Source organism: Lissotriton helveticus, chromosome 9 (assembly GCF_964261635.1).
Source record: "Lissotriton helveticus chromosome 9, aLisHel1.1, whole genome shotgun sequence".
Lineage (NCBI taxonomy): Eukaryota > Metazoa > Chordata > Amphibia > Caudata > Salamandridae > Lissotriton > Lissotriton helveticus.
This window is the reverse complement of record NC_136070.1, coordinates 873,379,802-873,397,180: the sequence shown is the minus strand read 5'-3', so window position 1 is coordinate 873,397,180 and position 17,379 is coordinate 873,379,802. Positions and strand designations below refer to the sequence as shown.

The following is a 17,379-nucleotide window of genomic DNA, read 5'->3' as shown; positions in this document are numbered from 1 at the left end:
CTTGGTTTGGTGCTCTTTCATATGAAAGAGATCTGGCAGAAGTGAGTGACTTTTCCTCTGAACCGTTAACCACTCCAGCAACCGTTTCATCTGCACCAGGCCCAGGCGATATGTCTGTTTCCCTCTCTCTCTCTCTCTCTGTCTCCCTCCCTCACCCTCCCTCTGGCTCCCTTCCTCTCTCTCTCTCTCCTTCTGTCTTCCTCTCTCTCTGTCTCTGCCTCTATCTGTCTGTCGGTCCCAGCCTGCTGTAATTACCATATTGTAATTTGTCACTGGGCCACCACTGGATACACATCATATCCTATCTAAGAGTCAGATAGTACCATGATCCAGCTTACCTGTACTCGCCACCGCCACTGTCTCCTTCCTCACAGTCTGTACTTCTTGGTCCGACTCCTCTTGCGCCGCATTCTCCCCATAGCTGTCCTCGTACTCAGAGTCTATGATCACCACCACATCCGAGCTGGCCCCACCACCAGATGTTCCACCTACAAAGTAAATTTAAGAATGTTAGATTACACCACTCACTAGTATTTGGTCTAGGAATGAAGAAATGTGAAAACAACAGAAACATTAATTGACTGTCTACTCTAGTCTAAAGTAAAAAAGGTCCATCCTTCCAGGGAAGGTTGTTGTCTTGCTGCATTTTTTTGTCATAATTGATGAATGCTTGATTAATTTTAACACACATCATTTTTCTCTGAACAGACAGAAACTGGACTTCTAAGGACAAGAGCAACATCAACTTCAAACCAGGTGAAAGCTCGGCTCGACCACAAGAAATGTGTTCCATTACTCATCAACTCAGCACCAAGCACTTTTCCATTTCCAACTAACTTTATTTTAATATATGTGTTTACTTTTACTTTTAATAAAGCTTTTAAACTTGAATAGACTCTGTGGTTTTTGGTCCTCCAGACTAGAGTGACTGAGCGAAAGGTTTTGCAATTTTCGCAAGGAGGATTCTGTGCCGCTGACACTACCAGGTTTATACAGTGTGCCAAACACGCCACTCTGAAATATTATTACTCTGGTCTTTGGTGTCCATAGTTCGGTTTGTGGAGAATTGTCCCTGCAACAGTAGTATTATTGATTTTGCTCCTATCTAAACACTATTTCGAAAAAATTAAATTAGGAACGCTTGGACAACAATAGGTCCTCTATATTTAAATGAAAACTTACTGGGGCCAGCAAAGGAGCCCTCGCCGCCCTGGCCTGCATCCTCCTCCTTTGGAGCCACTGCATCCGCTTTTTCTGTCCGCTTGCCCCTGGGCGGACCTGACGTACAACATGAAAGAAAGAACAGAAAACATTGATGATTGCTGCTTGTCGATGTCCTTGTCAACCAAATTAAACATTTAGAAAGAACAAGAACCAACTATTTCATCCGAAATGAGGGCTACAAAGGAAGGACTGCACCTGAGCCTCTACTCTAGGGGCAGATTTACAAGCCCCTTGCAGCTCTTTTGCTCCGTTCTTGCGTCACTTTTGTGACGCAGCGCCACAACAAGAGAGGCGCCATGGTGTGGCGTATATTAACAACGTGACGCATATGGGAGATGCATCCCATTCTAAAGCCCTGCGCCATTAGGGAGCGTTCCAGCGCAAGGGAGGGCGTTCCTGCGCAGGAACGCATGCTAAAAGTGGCTATGGGGAATATATAAAATTTCAATCAGTCATTTGGGACAATGATGCGTCACTGAAACCCTGCGCCTGCATGAAGCAGACTTACGGCTTGACGCAGCATTGCTGGAGCTGCGCCATCGTTGCAACGCAACTCCATCTATGAGCCGCCTTTACGGCACCGATGCGTAACGCTTCGGTGACGTTTTGGGACCATGGTGTGTAAGCCGCATTGTAAATACGGCGCACCATGGGTGGTGCTGGCGTGCCGCACACTTTGCAGGGATGCGCAGGTAATTGCTAATCTGACACTTAGGGGCATACTTACGAGTTCTGAGCTGGACACCTCCAGATGTGCACCTGAACAAATGCGTAACGCAAAACTAACCTTACGTCATGGCAGATGCGCCGCAATTACAATGCGGCAAACCCTGGCGCAAGGGTAGGCAGATGCATGACGCATCTCGTGACGAAAGAGAGGCGCATCTCTACAGTCGCGTCGCAGGCGCGATGCAACTATAGCAATGCTCAGGGCTGCCCAATACTCAACATACCGCATCAGTCCTTACGCCTGCTTCAAGCAAGCAGGCATAAAGAATTGACGTAGCAGCGTCACGGAAGTGCCTGCATTAAATCTTGTAGATTTCACGCAGGCACTTTTGCGAGGCGCACAGCTGCCTGACCGCCACCCCCCACCCCCCACCCCCCCCTGCGTGGGAACGCACCCATTGTGATGCAGGACCAGGCCTTAACGTGGCGCATCTCCCTAGATGCATCACGTTGTACATGACTCGCAGGGATGCGCCACGTTTACGTCGCTGTGCGTCAGGTAAGGCAGCGTAAACGTGGCACAAGGGGCTTGTAAATCTGCCCCTTTGTGTCTAGCATTACGCAGTTCTGTAAAATACACTCATACATTACTCAGCCCAATTAAATAAACACAAAATAGAAAACAAATAAGCAGTGGCACCGCCACAGAGAAGGAGAACAGTGCACCTGAAATGCACAGAAGATTTTGAAATATTAATTTACCTCTCCTATCAATGTAATCAGCAGCATTATTGCTCTTTGTAAAAAAGTTAAAGCAAACATTTGCAATATATAACACAGTCACACAGAGCAGGAGAACAAACAGAGTAGTGAGTGATGAAAAAATTGCTACTACTACTCACCAAGCCCGGGGACCTCCACTCCCAGCACGTCTAGCAGGTCGCGCTCTCGGTCCAGGATATCGGTCCAGCGGTGGGTCACTTGATTGTAGGTGCGCTGGACCCCCGTGATGTTAAAAAGGGCCCGGCACACCTGCCCCCACCGCTTCCGTCGCTCCTGGCTGTTGGTATAACCAGCAGCGATCCTGCCGCCAGCCGCGATGGTCCTGGGGAGACGGCGCTGCACATAAAAAACGAGTGAGCCCACCTCCTCAGGGCTGAAGATCTCCCGGGGCACCACCATTTCCGCCCTCAAGCGGCCACACGGGAGCCGGGCACGGGCTGCGGTGCCCGTCTTGGCCAGCTTGACAGCTGTCTTCACCATGTTCTGGGCAGGTGTTAGCAGTAAGGAGACAAAATGCAAAAAGAATAAGAGTAGGGAAGAAGGAAATAAAAGTTTAAAAAAGTAGTTGAAAAGTAAACAAAAGTAGCCTAAAACACAAAAATATAGACCTAGAAAAATAGAGGGATAGAAAAAAAGTTAAATAGATCAAAAAAATATCAAAACAAGCAAAGGATGGCAGAGATATACAGAGGATATAAACACCATACCCAGACACATAGGAATGAATGAAAAACAAGATGGCGGCCCGAACACGTGCGTGTAAGTAAGTTCGCACGCGATTTCTCTCGCGAACTCGTGCGAACTTGCATTCGCAAGGCGCTCATTGCGCGAGATTACACATAGCGGGCGGAAACGGAAATACGTCACGCAAACAAAATGGCGGCGCCCATACTCAACCTTGGGGTAACTCGCACGAGTTTGCGGCTTCCACGGTCGATTTCGCACGACGCCGCGCCTCGCGAATAGGGCGAAATTACCGAAAAATGAGTTTTGCAAAAGCAAAACCAACGAGCAGGTGCAAAAGTTCGAGCTCATCATTTGTAACCATTTACCTGTAGTGCTTCCTGAAGGGGCCCTCCAGAATCCGGTTGCCTACTTGCAACTATTGTGTGACCCTGCTCTGACAGTCACAGAATAGTTACAAGTATGCCATTGCATCCTGTTATTGCAACAAAAAGGAAAGGGAGCCGACAAGCAGGTGCCAGCCTTCATTAATGTCAGTTGGGGCAGGGCAGGTGTTGTTGTTTGCAAAACTTAAAGCACTTAGCAGGTGTGCTTGTACACTCACTGGTCAATCAGAGGGTGTTGTGATGACACCGAGGGTGGCATGGGTGTGCCAGCCAGAGGGTGGCATGGGTGAACCAGAGTGCCAGTGTTGACAGAGGATGGCAGTGCTTTGCTTTGCCCCAATAATGTACACTGGTGAACCAGAGGGTGCTGTGATGACACAGAGGGTGACATGGGTGAGCCAGAGGGTGGCATGGGTGACCAAAGAGAGTGCCAGTGGTGACAGAGGGTGGCAGTGATGAAGAAAGCCTTGCAAACAGGCTGGGCACGTAGAAACAACAAGTTCGCAAAACTGGCGACCCGACAAGTAAGTTCGCAATTTGCGAAATTGTACAAAACCCTCGCGAACTTGCAGAAACCCGTGCGAACATACACCCCCGAAAAAAATCCGCAAATCCGCGAGAATTCGCGGATTTTGCGTATTGTCGCAATCCGCAAATACGCAAATCCGCAAATTCGCGGATTGCGAATCCGCAAAATCCGCCCATGCTTACTTTCTATGCGTTTTTTCTTCTTTCTTCACATGTCCTACCTCTGTAGGCATAGGTATAAACTAGCATTTGAAAAACCTTTGAAATTCACTGAAAAAAACATAGGTTTCAGGCACGTTATAGTTAGAAATTAGCATTTAAAAAACCTTAGAAATTCACTGAAAACATCTTTGGTTTCAGGGTTGTTATAGTTAACTGGGCATTTCACTCGTACAATACCATAGAAATTCCTCCATTATAGTTAGTTCTGCTAACTGTAACTCGCGCCCCTGCAATGCATTTCTGATGATATCACAAAATACATCACTCATGACATGGTGTCAGCTCCGTGCGACCTTTCTGCATGGAAAGGTGGTCAAGACAACATAACCTGCAGTTGCAGACACCACCACCAATATGACTCGAGTCACATCTACCGTAGTTCTTTTCTTTTCTTTTAAACTTTTGCACCCCTAAGAATATTGTGCCCAGGGCAACTGCCCCTGTAGCCCCACCCACACCACGCTACTGCCTACCAGTATGGGTGACATATAACTCCTACATCTTGTTGCCGTGATTGTCTTTAGTAGCATTTCCTATGAATTGACCTTGTCTCTATATAATATGTGTGTGATGTAACACATTCCAACACCCTGCCGTACATTCTTCGAATGAGTGGCACTATAAACAAATTAAATACACATGAGAGAGGGTCTATCTGAAGATGAGGGGCACCATTGGAGGGTGGTAGCAAGTCCGGACTGGCTGTTCCAGGCATCTGGCATTTCTCTGGCAGGCTGGAAGGGTGGGGGCAGTTTTGTTGCAAGGGGGCTGGCACTACAAAGTTCCTTGTATATCCAGCAGTTTCAGGTAACAATAAAACTGTCACAACAACTCTGGTGACTAATGTACCCACTAGAGAGAGATGGGAGTTTTGTTTTGAAGCAGTTTTGAATCATCTAAGGTAGCACAGAGCGTTAATAAGCCTGCTGCAAAGAATGTGCACCATGCCGATCAAAGAACAGTATTTTATGTGAGGGCTGAGTGGGTTACTGCTTTTGTCACTGAAATTCTTTTGTTACTATGCAGTTCATGAGTTAAATACGTAATCTAGCTCAGTGAGCAATGAACTGCCATCAAAGAGCTGCATGCAAGCTGCATGATACAGGTTAAAAAGTTATGTTTTCTTCCCAGTTTTTCATTATCCTGATGTTGCTAAAAAGGGTTTGTTTGGGCAGAAATACATTCTTATCATTAAAGTCAATGCTAGCTACTGTGTTATGTTTTGGATCCTGATTCTGTGCTTCTTCAGACCTGCGCTCTTACAAAATGCCTATGGATGATGTGCATCCTACACCTTGTAGTCCCCGTTGCCTTATGTAACATTTTCTATACACTGATTTACACTCATATGATTCATTCTTTCTTTATATGTGTGTGATGTAAAGTACTCTGGTACCATAAACCTAAGTCTGTAGCACACTTCTGTGCATCAATGAGAATCTGTAGTTTACAGCTCACAGAAATTAAATGGCCCAAGCAGTGTACTATTTCCCATATACAGGTAAAATATAGAGGGCTGGTATATGGCTAGACAGGGCATTGTCTAGTAACTTCAACTCCTATCTAACCCTTCTAATCCAAAATAATACCATAACACTCAGCAGTGTGCAGCCTTTTATAGCAAATGCAGGCTAGTTAACAGCTCATTTTCCTGCTTTACACTCTTACTCTCACACAAAACCTCTCCGCCATGGGTTTTATCAATCACTCAGGACTGTACCAGCACCTATACCACTCATCACCAGCTGAACAGACGTGGAATACTGAAACGCTCTGACACATAAAGCTGGCCACTGGGAGCACTGCACTCTAGTCCAGCACTGCAGGTCCCAATTAGCTACATCCTAAGCAATTGCACCGATGTGTTTGTAAAATGTACCTTTTGTCCCAAAGTTTTGTCCTGAATTTCGACCTAATGTCCTGTATTTTTGGCCTGATTTCGGACCCTTTGTCCTGAATGTTTACACTCAGTGTCCTGAATATGAAGAGTTGGTCACCCTACTCAGGAGGGGTAAATTGTACTATTCCTACTCCAGTCAGTGCATCAGTAGGGGAAGTGTTGGACAAAGGAGGGGTAACATTTACTATTCACACTCCAGTCTGTGCAACAATAGGGTAAGAGTTGGACTCCAAAAGGGTAAAATGTACTATTCCCATTCCAGTCTATGCCACAGTAGGTAAAGTACTTCCCTTCAAACACATATCTTAGATTAATACAAGTACCCCTATAGAACTCACAATCCGCTACAACACCATAAATTACTACATTACAATTAAATAACAAATATAATAACTTAAAATTACTAACTATATTTAAAAACATTAACAATTACACAAACAATAAAAATGTACAATTAAAATATTACTTAAATACATAAGGAAACGTTAAAAATGTATATTTCCGTCAACTATATGTTTGCACACAATATTTCTGTGTCACGATATTTAAAACTTGATATTTCTGCTACTTATTTTTTTAACTTGATTTTTTGTCAGAATACCAGTGAGTATATTACATATGTATATCATTTTAGAAAAACTAAAAGGTGTATGGCTAACACTAAAATCAACAAATTATTGTGCAAAGATGCTTAGGCATTGTGCTTTTATAATAGGCTAATGCACCACAGCAGCAGCATTTCCTGAAAAACAGTAAGCCATGAGCACAATAAATATTTATGCTCAGTAAATATCTCAAAGAACATACACTGGCTTACAAGATGACTACTTGAAATCCCATTAATGAAATAAAATGGAAAACAAATATGTCAACATAACCATCCTCGAAATGCTTTGGCCGCGACATTTTCTATTATTGATAAGGTATGAAAAGAGCAAGACCAATCAGTGGCTGGGGGAATTGGCACAAAATCCACTCTCTGATGACATGATGTTATCTAAATAGCTAAGGCTGTTTATACCCAGACCTAAAATATTTACCATGATTATAGAAGTCACTATGAAATGTCTAGAAGGCCATGTGGTTTGGAGCAGAGCAATTGCCCAACTTCAAGTTGTGTTACAAATGTGCATTTTTAATGGTTTGCATGCACAAAGGAGAGTACTAAAGCAAAGAAACCCTGACAGAACCACATCCTGGCTAGCATGTGGGTTTCAGAACTTGCATGGAGAGCAGTTTGCACCTAGCTGCCTTTTGTTTCTAATTCATCATAGAGCCAGAACATGGATGGGAAATTTGGAGAAAAATGTTGAATTTCAAAACCGTTGGACCAAGTTCCTAATTGAAAACAAAATGTTGTGTTTAGAAATGAGTTTGAGATTTTTCAATAGATGTATAATGGTTCTTATCAGTGCTACAGACTACATGGGGTGGGGGAGAGAACAGTGCTGTTATCATGATTGGCTTTTCCGATGCAGTGCAGAGCCAAGAGCCTGTTTTATGCACCGCAAGCATACTTGGAATTCATTTAACCCCATTTTTAGGTTTCAAATCAAATCAAAATCAAAATCAAAAAATATCTTTATTTAGATATAAACATATATCTTTAAAAGAAAATTACAAAGTTCACATTATGTAGCAACTGTTAAAAAGCGAAGAGAGAACGAGTAACAGACAATTAACCAGCCGTGATAAAAGTAGAATTTATCCACTCTTGGGCCTCCTTGTTCCATAGCAATTTAAAAGGAAAGTAAAAACACAGGGTGGTAGTGATAAGAGAAAGGATAGCTTAAAACATATTGTGCAAGATAACTTTTCTCATCAACCCTTTTATGATATACCCATTGTCGATGGTACCGTACATATAAAAGACAACCAACATTCCTAAACCTCTATATTAAATTTAATTTCCTCCCCCCTTAAAATTAGAATCTGTTGTGGGGTGCATTAAAGATTAACAGGAGTAGGGGGGGTGCATTAGCAGGACCCATTTTGATCAAAATTACGGTATGCCAGCTGAATGAATTTTGTGAATTTTATATTTAAAACAGTATTTTCGGGGTTCAGAGCCACCATAATCGCTTGCCTACAGGACCGGACGCCCAGCCTATTCCATTCAGCTTTAAGTTTGGACCTGCATTCGGAGTTAAGGGCTGGGCAGAGACAGACCACATGCAGCAGAGTTTCAGCTGTTTTACCACATCCTCTGCAAGTTAGATCCTCCGCCATGCGTCGCCATGAAGGTAGATCTTGCAGGAATCGCCAGTCAACCATTCTGATAGCGGTAAGACCCATTTTTAGGTTTCATTTTTCACAGCGATTGTGCTTTGCTTGTGAAATCTCTTAAAAGTGGGCTCTTATCAGTTCCCGTAGCCAAACTACTGAGTTTGTTTGCTTTTCTTTGGAACTTTAACTTTTTGTTAACTTCCCTTGGCTGCGCACATTTACAATACTTCTACCAAAACTGTTCACACTGTTTAAGCCCCATTCACTGTCAGAATAAGATCTTTTCCCAAGGAAAAGGCAGACAGCTTCTAACAGTATGCTAGAATGCTTGCTTTTTATTACGCTTTTTATTACTTCCTTTTCTAAAGCAGATGTTTTAGCATTAGAACCTTTGTGGCATTTCCTATTCATGCTCTAGTAACTTTCTTTGCACTTTTCAGGCATTATCGGATTGATTATTTCAACTTAATCTATTTGGTCATGTTGATCAAATTCTAAAAGTTGTAGTAAACATTGCTCGTTGAAAATAAAATTAATATACAAGAACTGTGCAATATATCACTGATAAACAGGCAGCCACAAGTGCAGTTACCTTGCAGTTGAAAGGGTCATGATATGAATGGTTCAGTAGCACTGGGCCTAAAAATTATCAGAACTTCTCTAAACGCATTATAATGATATATATGACTACTAAACAGGTAGTCACAATTGCAGTTAAATGGGACTTGATTTGAATGGTGCAGCAGGTGCAGTGGCACCTGGACCAAAAGATCTAGGGACACCACTAAACGCAGAATATTGCTAAATGTTAGAACTAAACAGGCAATCACAAGTCCACTAGGGCCAGGATTTTAATGGTGCTGCAGGTGCAGTGGCGCCGGGGACAAAAGTTGTCTGAACTCCTATAAACACCAGCTATTGCTATATTTAACTACTAAATAAGCAGTCACCATTGCAGTTACCTTGCAATCAACTGGGTCATGATTTGAATGGTGCAGCAGGTGCAGTGGCACTGGGCCCAAAAGTTGTCAGAACTCCTCTAAACACTTCAAATTGCTATATTTTAGTACTATACACGCAATCACAATTGCAGTTACCTTGCAGTTAAAAGGGACGTGGTTTGAACGGTGCTTCAGGTGCAATGGCACTGGGCCCAAAAGGTGCCAGAACTCCTCAAAACTCCAAATATTGTTAACATTTTACAAATAAACAGGCAGCCATATGTCAAGTTATCTAGCAGGCAATAGGATCATGATTGAGTGGTGCAGCAGGTGCAGTAGCACTGGGAGTCTAAGCTCTAGGCACCCCACTAATTACTTAATATTGCTATATTTTACTACTAAATATACAGTTACAAGTGCAGTTAACGTGCAGACAACAGGATCATGATTTGAATAGTGCAGCATGTGTAGTGGCACTGGGCCCAAAAGTTGCCAGAACTTCTCTAAATACCTAATATTGCTGTATTTTCCTATATACAGCAGACACCGTTGTAGTTAAAAGGGGCTTGATTTGAATGGTGCAGTGGCACCAGGGCCAAAATATAGAATATTGCTACATTTTACACCTAAACAGGCAATCACAAGTGCAGTTAGCTAGCAGGCACTAGAGTCATGATTTTAATGGTGCTACAGGTGCAGTGGTACTGGGGCCAAAAGTTGTCAGAAGTCCTCTAAACACATAATATTGCTATTACATCAAATTATTCTATTACGTTCCTCTTTCATTTAATTTTTCAAAAAATGGCCGTTACTCTCACACTATACCACCAGTAACAGCACAATATATTGCTTGTTTGTACAATAACAAGGCATAACACTGTAACAGACTTTTTGTAACTTCCATTATACAACTACTCAGCAAGCCACAACTACCAACAAAAAACAGCCTATTATTAATTATATTTAAAAAAAAAAACTAATGATTTTACCAGTGCTTGTTCCCTGAGTCAGTCAGTCAGAAATCTTTACTTCGGTAATATACCATAAAACATACAACAATCAGAATGGACATCGTACTTTCCGATTTGAAACAACATATAAATAAACGTTAAAAGAGATGCAATTATAAAAAATAACAAAAATTGACAAGACAACAACAGCATACACAGGATACCTAAACAGTGCGTAATTCATGGCTTTTGGTGCCGCAGACAAGCTTGAGTCAGTGCTTTACTTTCAGGCAAAATAGGACAGAAACAGAAAAAGGTAATCCTTGCTCACTATTTCCAAGCTGTATTATCTGAAAACCTTAAAATGTCGGTTTACGGCCAGCAGACACATAAAACAGGCCCTTTGCTCTGCGTCATTAAAGCCCATAAAATACGCCCCCAGGGTTAATATTTATTTCTTAGAAGCTGGTTTATATACAAGTCCTTAGATATAAAATCATTGCATTTTTGAGGAGCGATACATAGCCACCCTCTTATACAATCAAAAGCCCATACCATAGCCCATAACTTGATGGGCTTTGCTGGCGCAGCGCAGAGCCGAGCGCCTGTTTTATGCACCTCAAGGGGCATTTTTACAATAACTGGCGCATCCCTGCAAATCAGCAGGGATGCGCCAGTTATTGTGCACCACAGCTCCGCCATCATGGATGCGCCGCATTTACAATGCGGCGCACCATGGTGCAAAAACGGCACAGATGCGTGACGCATCGGTGCCGTAAAAGTGACGCATTGCTGGAGTTGCGTCGCAAGCGCGACGCAGCTCCAGCAATGCTCTGGGGGCCCTATCTAGTTAATGCTGCATCAATCCTTACGCCTGCTTCAGGCAGGCGCAGGGTTTTGATGCAGCATGGGCCTAAAAGTGACTCAGTGAAATCTTGTAGATTTCACTCAGCCACTTTTAGGAGGCGTTCCTGCGCCGGAACGCCCCCCTGCACAGGAACGCCTACATGTGGTGCAGGGCATTACAACGTGACGCATCTCCCAGATGCGTCACATTGTAAGTACCCCCGCACCATGGAGCAGGATTTGCGCCGCCGCTGCGTCACAAAAGTGACGCAACGGCGGCGTAAATGAGGCGCAAGGGGTTTGTTACTCTGCCCTTAAGAGTTAAATGAAATCACTTAAGACAGCTGGCGCATGAAACAGTCGCTGGAGTCCTGCACTGTGCCTCTATAGCCCATCATGATACATCCCCATAAATGTGCATTTTCCAGAAACGCTGTTAAAAATGAAAGTACCTTCTTTGCAACTGCAGAAAGTAGCGGCAGAGGTGTTGCCTCCAGAGTCAGCTCGCTGTGTGCGTTGTTTCCTGCTCAGGCTCAAAACGTATCCAAACAGTTTAAAGTATTGACCTCGAATCAACTTCTCGCTGCTGTTTACAGATTAGTCCGCAGGCAAAGGACTGGGAGCCAGCCAGGCATTGGCAAGAAGCAACCGGGCAGGAATTCCAGGACAGGCATATTCCTCACCGTTGCACTGAAATTAGGGCAGTCATTGCCAACTACACACCCATTGGAGTTAAAGGGGTTTTTGACAGATGGAGTCTACAAAGGCTGCCCTTTCTCTTCTATCTTCAGCCTAACATACATCTCCCTGCTTCTCGTGTGAACTGCATGTTGGTTCAAGCCGGAGATAGGGTTGCCAAACGGTTTACTGGAATTTTCTGGTCGAGAGTTGTAAAAAAAAAAAATCAGGCAGTCATTAAAATCCCTAAATATTTTCTCCTTGTGAATATAAACTTAACGAAACAAACTGAAGCCATGAAATGTATCCACATCACATCAATTAAATTCAAACTACTTGCCAACTATCTGCAACATCTGTTTGGAATCTAAAACTTAAGGAGGAAATAGAACTTCCAAGTTTCTGAGTTTCTGAGCTGCCTACTCGAATAGTTCGACGTCTTAGAAACCTCTGTCAATGCCGCGAAAAACCTCAAAAGTTAACGGTTTATTGTCTATTTTAACCTATCACTGGCTTTGCCTATTCTCACATTTCTCCGGATCCCTTTTGTTCTCATAGTTCATAGAATTCATACCCAAACACCAATTCTTTCCACTTCTTCATTTCTCCTCATCTTTCTAACTACCTTTGCTCCTGCCTTCCCTCTTACATAAAACTAACTCCACCTGTGTTCGCCTTTTTGTTTATTGTTGAAATTAATGTAAGTTCTAATGTATTGCTTTGTCTCCTACGTTATTGTAAAGATATTCTGGCCACCACAATATTGGAACTACAGATGCCTACCCGTTCTCCCTATGTAAAGTGCATTAAAGCCTTTCATATGGGGAGTTATGCTATGTAAATATGTGAAATAAAATAAATAGATAACACGTCCAAAGAGTTGTTAAAGCTTTCTGGACTATTCCTAAAACAAATTTAAGGCAGAAGCAACCTTGGTGAATAAAAAAAAAAATGACATGGACGATTTTACACAAATTATTATTTGTATGCCAGTTCCTGGCCCTTCAGGAGCCCAAAACATTTGCAAAATGCCCAGTACAGAAAATTTACTGGAGAGAGGCTCACGTGTCTCGCAAAATTCTCACATTTTAGAGGTTCAGGCTTGAGTGCTCAGCAAATGTTGTATTTACTTTGCATTCTGGGACTTGTAGTGCTGAATTTATAATGAGATAAAAAGGACTCTAAGTCCTATAAAGCAAAGGGAAAATCCTGTTCTGGCTGAGCTACTCATGCATGGGTCGCTGTTAAATTTTCATAAACAGCCGAAATGATGTCACTCAATATGAATGGCACTACCATTTGTAAATGGCTGTTATGTGGCTTTATTCACAATTAAGCTGAATACTGGCACATTGTAATTGTAATTGGGCATTTATAGAGCACGCGCAGGGCCGTTTCTACCATTAGGCAGGACTAGGCGGCTGCCTAGGGCGGCAAAAGGGCTAGGGCGGCAAAAGGGGGAAAAATGTTGTAGGCCTTGATGTCACGTTTGGCACCACTGGAGGGGGCCGTGTGCGCTGCGATCTGTGCGTTGCCAGCATTGCTGCGCTGCACATGCCATTAGGGTGACAGTACAGACAGAACAGACAGAGAGGCAGGGAAACAGTCGGGTACGCACCAAGGCAGGGGTGCGCCAGGGGGTGACAAGTGGGGCGACGCACAGCTGGCAACTAATAGCTCTCCTGGCAGTAAAAAGCGATAGTGTGATCTGGTGCCTCCGGCTCTGGATAGGCTTCGCTCTGCCCCTCCCCTCCCCTGCTCAGTGGCAGGAGTTACTGTTCTCAGAACTGTGACCACAAAGACAGCAGAGACCCCCCTCCCCGGATAAATATACATGCAGGGCTACACCATACCTATCTATTCTAAATAACATCGCTGAGGAGAGTAAAACATGGGGGCACATGGCCTCATGAAGACAGAACATAAAACGAGGGGTCGCAAAGACCAGAAGAGAGATAGAAAAGGTAAGAACAAAAGCTGAAACATTCCGTGGGGCAAACGGACATGGAGGGCCTAGTAGAGTCATGGAGGTACAGGTGGACACAGAGATAGGAACGAGAGCAGGTGCACATTGAGGTGGGTGCTGGGGGGGGGGAGTGGCAAGGTGCAAATGGTTATGGCACCTGAGTGAGAGAGGAGGGTTGAGCGCAGGGTGGGGGGTGAGGAGAGGATGATAGAGGAGAGATGACATGACAGGCCTGGGTGCTGCAATTACCATGTGAGCTTTAAGCACTTACAGGCAAAGTGAGGAGACCTTGCAGCCCCAAGGACACAGCCATAGGGGGGAGCTGCAGAAGGACGATGGTATTGGGAGGCAGGGGGTAGGGGGTACAGAGACAGGGAAAGATACAGGGGCTGTGTGAGGTGGGACGAGGGGAGGGGTGAGGAGAGAATTGCTTAAGTAGATGAGGGAGAAAGAAAAGAGAGGACGGAGGAGGGAACAGGTCAAGGAGAATGGGGCAGGCAGTCAAAGGCCGGCTCTTGTTTCTCCGTGTCATTCCAAACCTTCCTGCACCTGGAAGTGTGTATGTGAAAGAATAGGGTTATAGAAGCATAATGGGGAGATTAAGGATTATCTGTAATTTGAAAAATAAATGGCCCTGCTATTGAGAGATAATTTGCCATTCTAGAATATAAGGAGGCCTGAGTGAAAGTTTCATTACGGCTGCCAAATACCAAGAAATTCAAATATTGGCATTACATGAATTTTGTTAATACATTTTTGCCATTTTGTTATTGTGAAATGTTGCTTAGTGGTGAAAAAACTCTGCATTCTGGTTAAACTCCCTGTTGTTCTTCGTTGTTAATGGTAATGATAGGGAGTTGTGAATACTTTCGCTGTCAGTAAGGAGTGTACAACAGCCAGCTATCCAGTCTTCTTGCTACTAGCCCCTAATACAAGTTCCTTTATATCTAATGCTTTTTATAGCTAATTCTTCTAGCCTGGATGACAGGGGGAAAGAGTCAGTAGTAAAAGGGAGGGGGTGGCATTTTTCAATTCTCCCCTAGGGTGGCAAAACACCTAGAAACGGCCCTGAGCACGCGGCTACTCCATAGAGTGTCTTGGTGTTGTGTAATATCTGGTATCCCCTCTGGATCGTGTATCCCCTTCTCTTCAGCAGATTCCGGACAACCTGCCTATTGAACAGCTGGACAAGCCCCCAGCAGCCCAGCCCACCCCAGGAGAGAAGAACCTTGGCTCCTGCAGGCAGAACGAGCAGCGGGCTGAGCAGAGCTGTTGATAGAAATGCACGCATTGCAGACAGGTGATTCTTATACAGCCATTGAATCCCTTACTTCTTGGAGAGAGAAGAGGAAATAATTAACGGTGCTGAATTAGTTCATACTACAGTTCTTTTCTAGGCCAACTCCAACTGCTGGCTAAGCATATTACGTTCCCGGATGCAGAGTTCTTTCAGGAAGCACGATTACAAAGTGATTTACAGTAAAATCGTTATTGAAATGTTTTTACAGTTTATGTGCGCCAATATGTCTGTGGTATGTGAGCATATATTTGTGTGTCTGAAAAAAAACATGTATGCCTTTGTGCCACTTTCATCGTGAGCTGTGGTGGGCACACATGTTTGTATGTCTACTTACTTTAGTTCAAGCACATAGCTGGCAAGGTTTCAGATTGCTATGTGTGAAATTTTCATAATTTTACTGTAATTAATGAGCAACACTTCAATGACAAAGAGGGCACATTCTCGCGCGCAAAGTTAAGCATTGAAGACATGAAAAACATGTACATATCAGAAATTACTCCCACTTGAGCACACTTGAGCAGCGAGAACCTCGACTTGCCCGTGACAGACATTAAATTATGACGATCAGTGACAATACCCGACTATCACAATTTCAGTGATAGTAGCATAGTGATGCAAGCAAAAATACACAGGTCAAGGAACAGTGAAAAAGGTGTATTTACATACAAGAGGGAATTATAAACTTGTATAGTGCGAGAAACAGTACCAGAGTGATAAGCACAGTCGTGCACAATTGTATAAAAGGTAAATTTGTATGCCAGCTTTTGTTTGGAATGTTGAGTGGAAGCTATTATACAAAGGATCCACGGCCTGTCACCCTAAATGCATTACAATTAAACACTTCTACTCATTCACTGTGCCTGTGTTCACTAACATTCTTACTCAAACTCGAAGCTTTTGTGCCCTAGAAATAATTTTTACCTAATGTGTGAACATTTTTATTCCAACGCTAGTTCAAGAAGTCAACTTTTTGCTTAGATTCAGTTCCATCGCTTTGTAAGCTATCAAAAATATTGCACTATAGTAGTGTCAACTCAAATATTACATTCAGCCCACTTGACAAAAGTAATATTTTGCGCAACACAAGTGATACATGCGAAATACACAAGAACAAACACACAGCTCATACAGCTTAGCAGCTCGTAGGAGGCTGCTCTATTACAGAGAGAAGGTGATTGGAGGAGGAAATGCTGCCTGCACGTCCAAAGCTGGGAGAAGTGGATCAGGTTTACATGCACTCACACGAAGCAGACCTTTTTTGCTGCAACAGGCAGGCGAGATAGGCAAACGGAACTTGTAACATATTAAAGATTGTGGTCGCCATCAACTAATATTTTGCTTTTCTCTGGGGTGCCAGGGTCGGACACACTTACAGGGCAGTACGGCAGCTCCATGCTTTTTGCCATTGGTGGAAATGGATATGCCGTGTGTGAGAAGTTGGCCTGGCATATGCAGTCCATATTCTAGTGGGCATCTTGCACCAGTCCAAACAACCCTTATTGATGGTGAGTTTAAAGACAACCTTTTCAGAAAGCTATCCTAATGGTAGCTGTGGAGAGCAGCCTTCAGGCTAAGGCTTGAAGGTATGTAAAGCAGCTAGTTTTACCAGTCTATAATCTCACGAATGACCAAATGAAAGGAGGACCACACCAGGTATATATATAAAATATATGTATTTATTCTAAACAGATCGCACTAGTCTCTTTATGAGGCTAGAGGGAAAAGTACATTCTGTAAACTTATTTAGCACACAGTAAATTAGCACAATATAGGTGGAGCCCTAGGGGCGTTCCAAACCATATACTAAGAAAGTGGTATAAGAACAACGACTGACATAGATACAAGGCCTAGAGCCTTTAGAACCGCTGGGGCCACCAGGAACCACCCAAGGTAGTGACACAGGGGACCCACGGGGGAGGCGTGCAGTGTCTAAACACAGCCGCGAATCACCATTGACTTCTAGGGGGAAAGTCGCGGTTGGAAAATTACTGATTAAGGACACTTAGTAGAGGACTTGGAGCAAACCCCTTTAGAATTAGGAGGTTCTAGAGTCAACACCCACGGGAGTACCGGAGT

General features: G+C 43.6%; 1 protein-coding gene across 1 annotated transcript in view; it reads right to left on the bottom strand.

Annotated features, from left to right (window-relative positions):
* Positions 1-12,170, bottom strand: part of LOC144781939 (cytochrome P450 2G1-like) — a 729,499-nt gene extending 717,329 nt beyond the window's left edge. Inside the window, exon 1 of the mRNA XM_078661027.1 lies at positions 11,812-12,170. The gene's annotated coding sequence lies outside the window, so the exon portion shown is untranslated. The remainder of the gene's footprint in view (positions 1-11,811) is intronic.
* Positions 12,171-17,379: the final 5,209 nt, after the last annotated feature.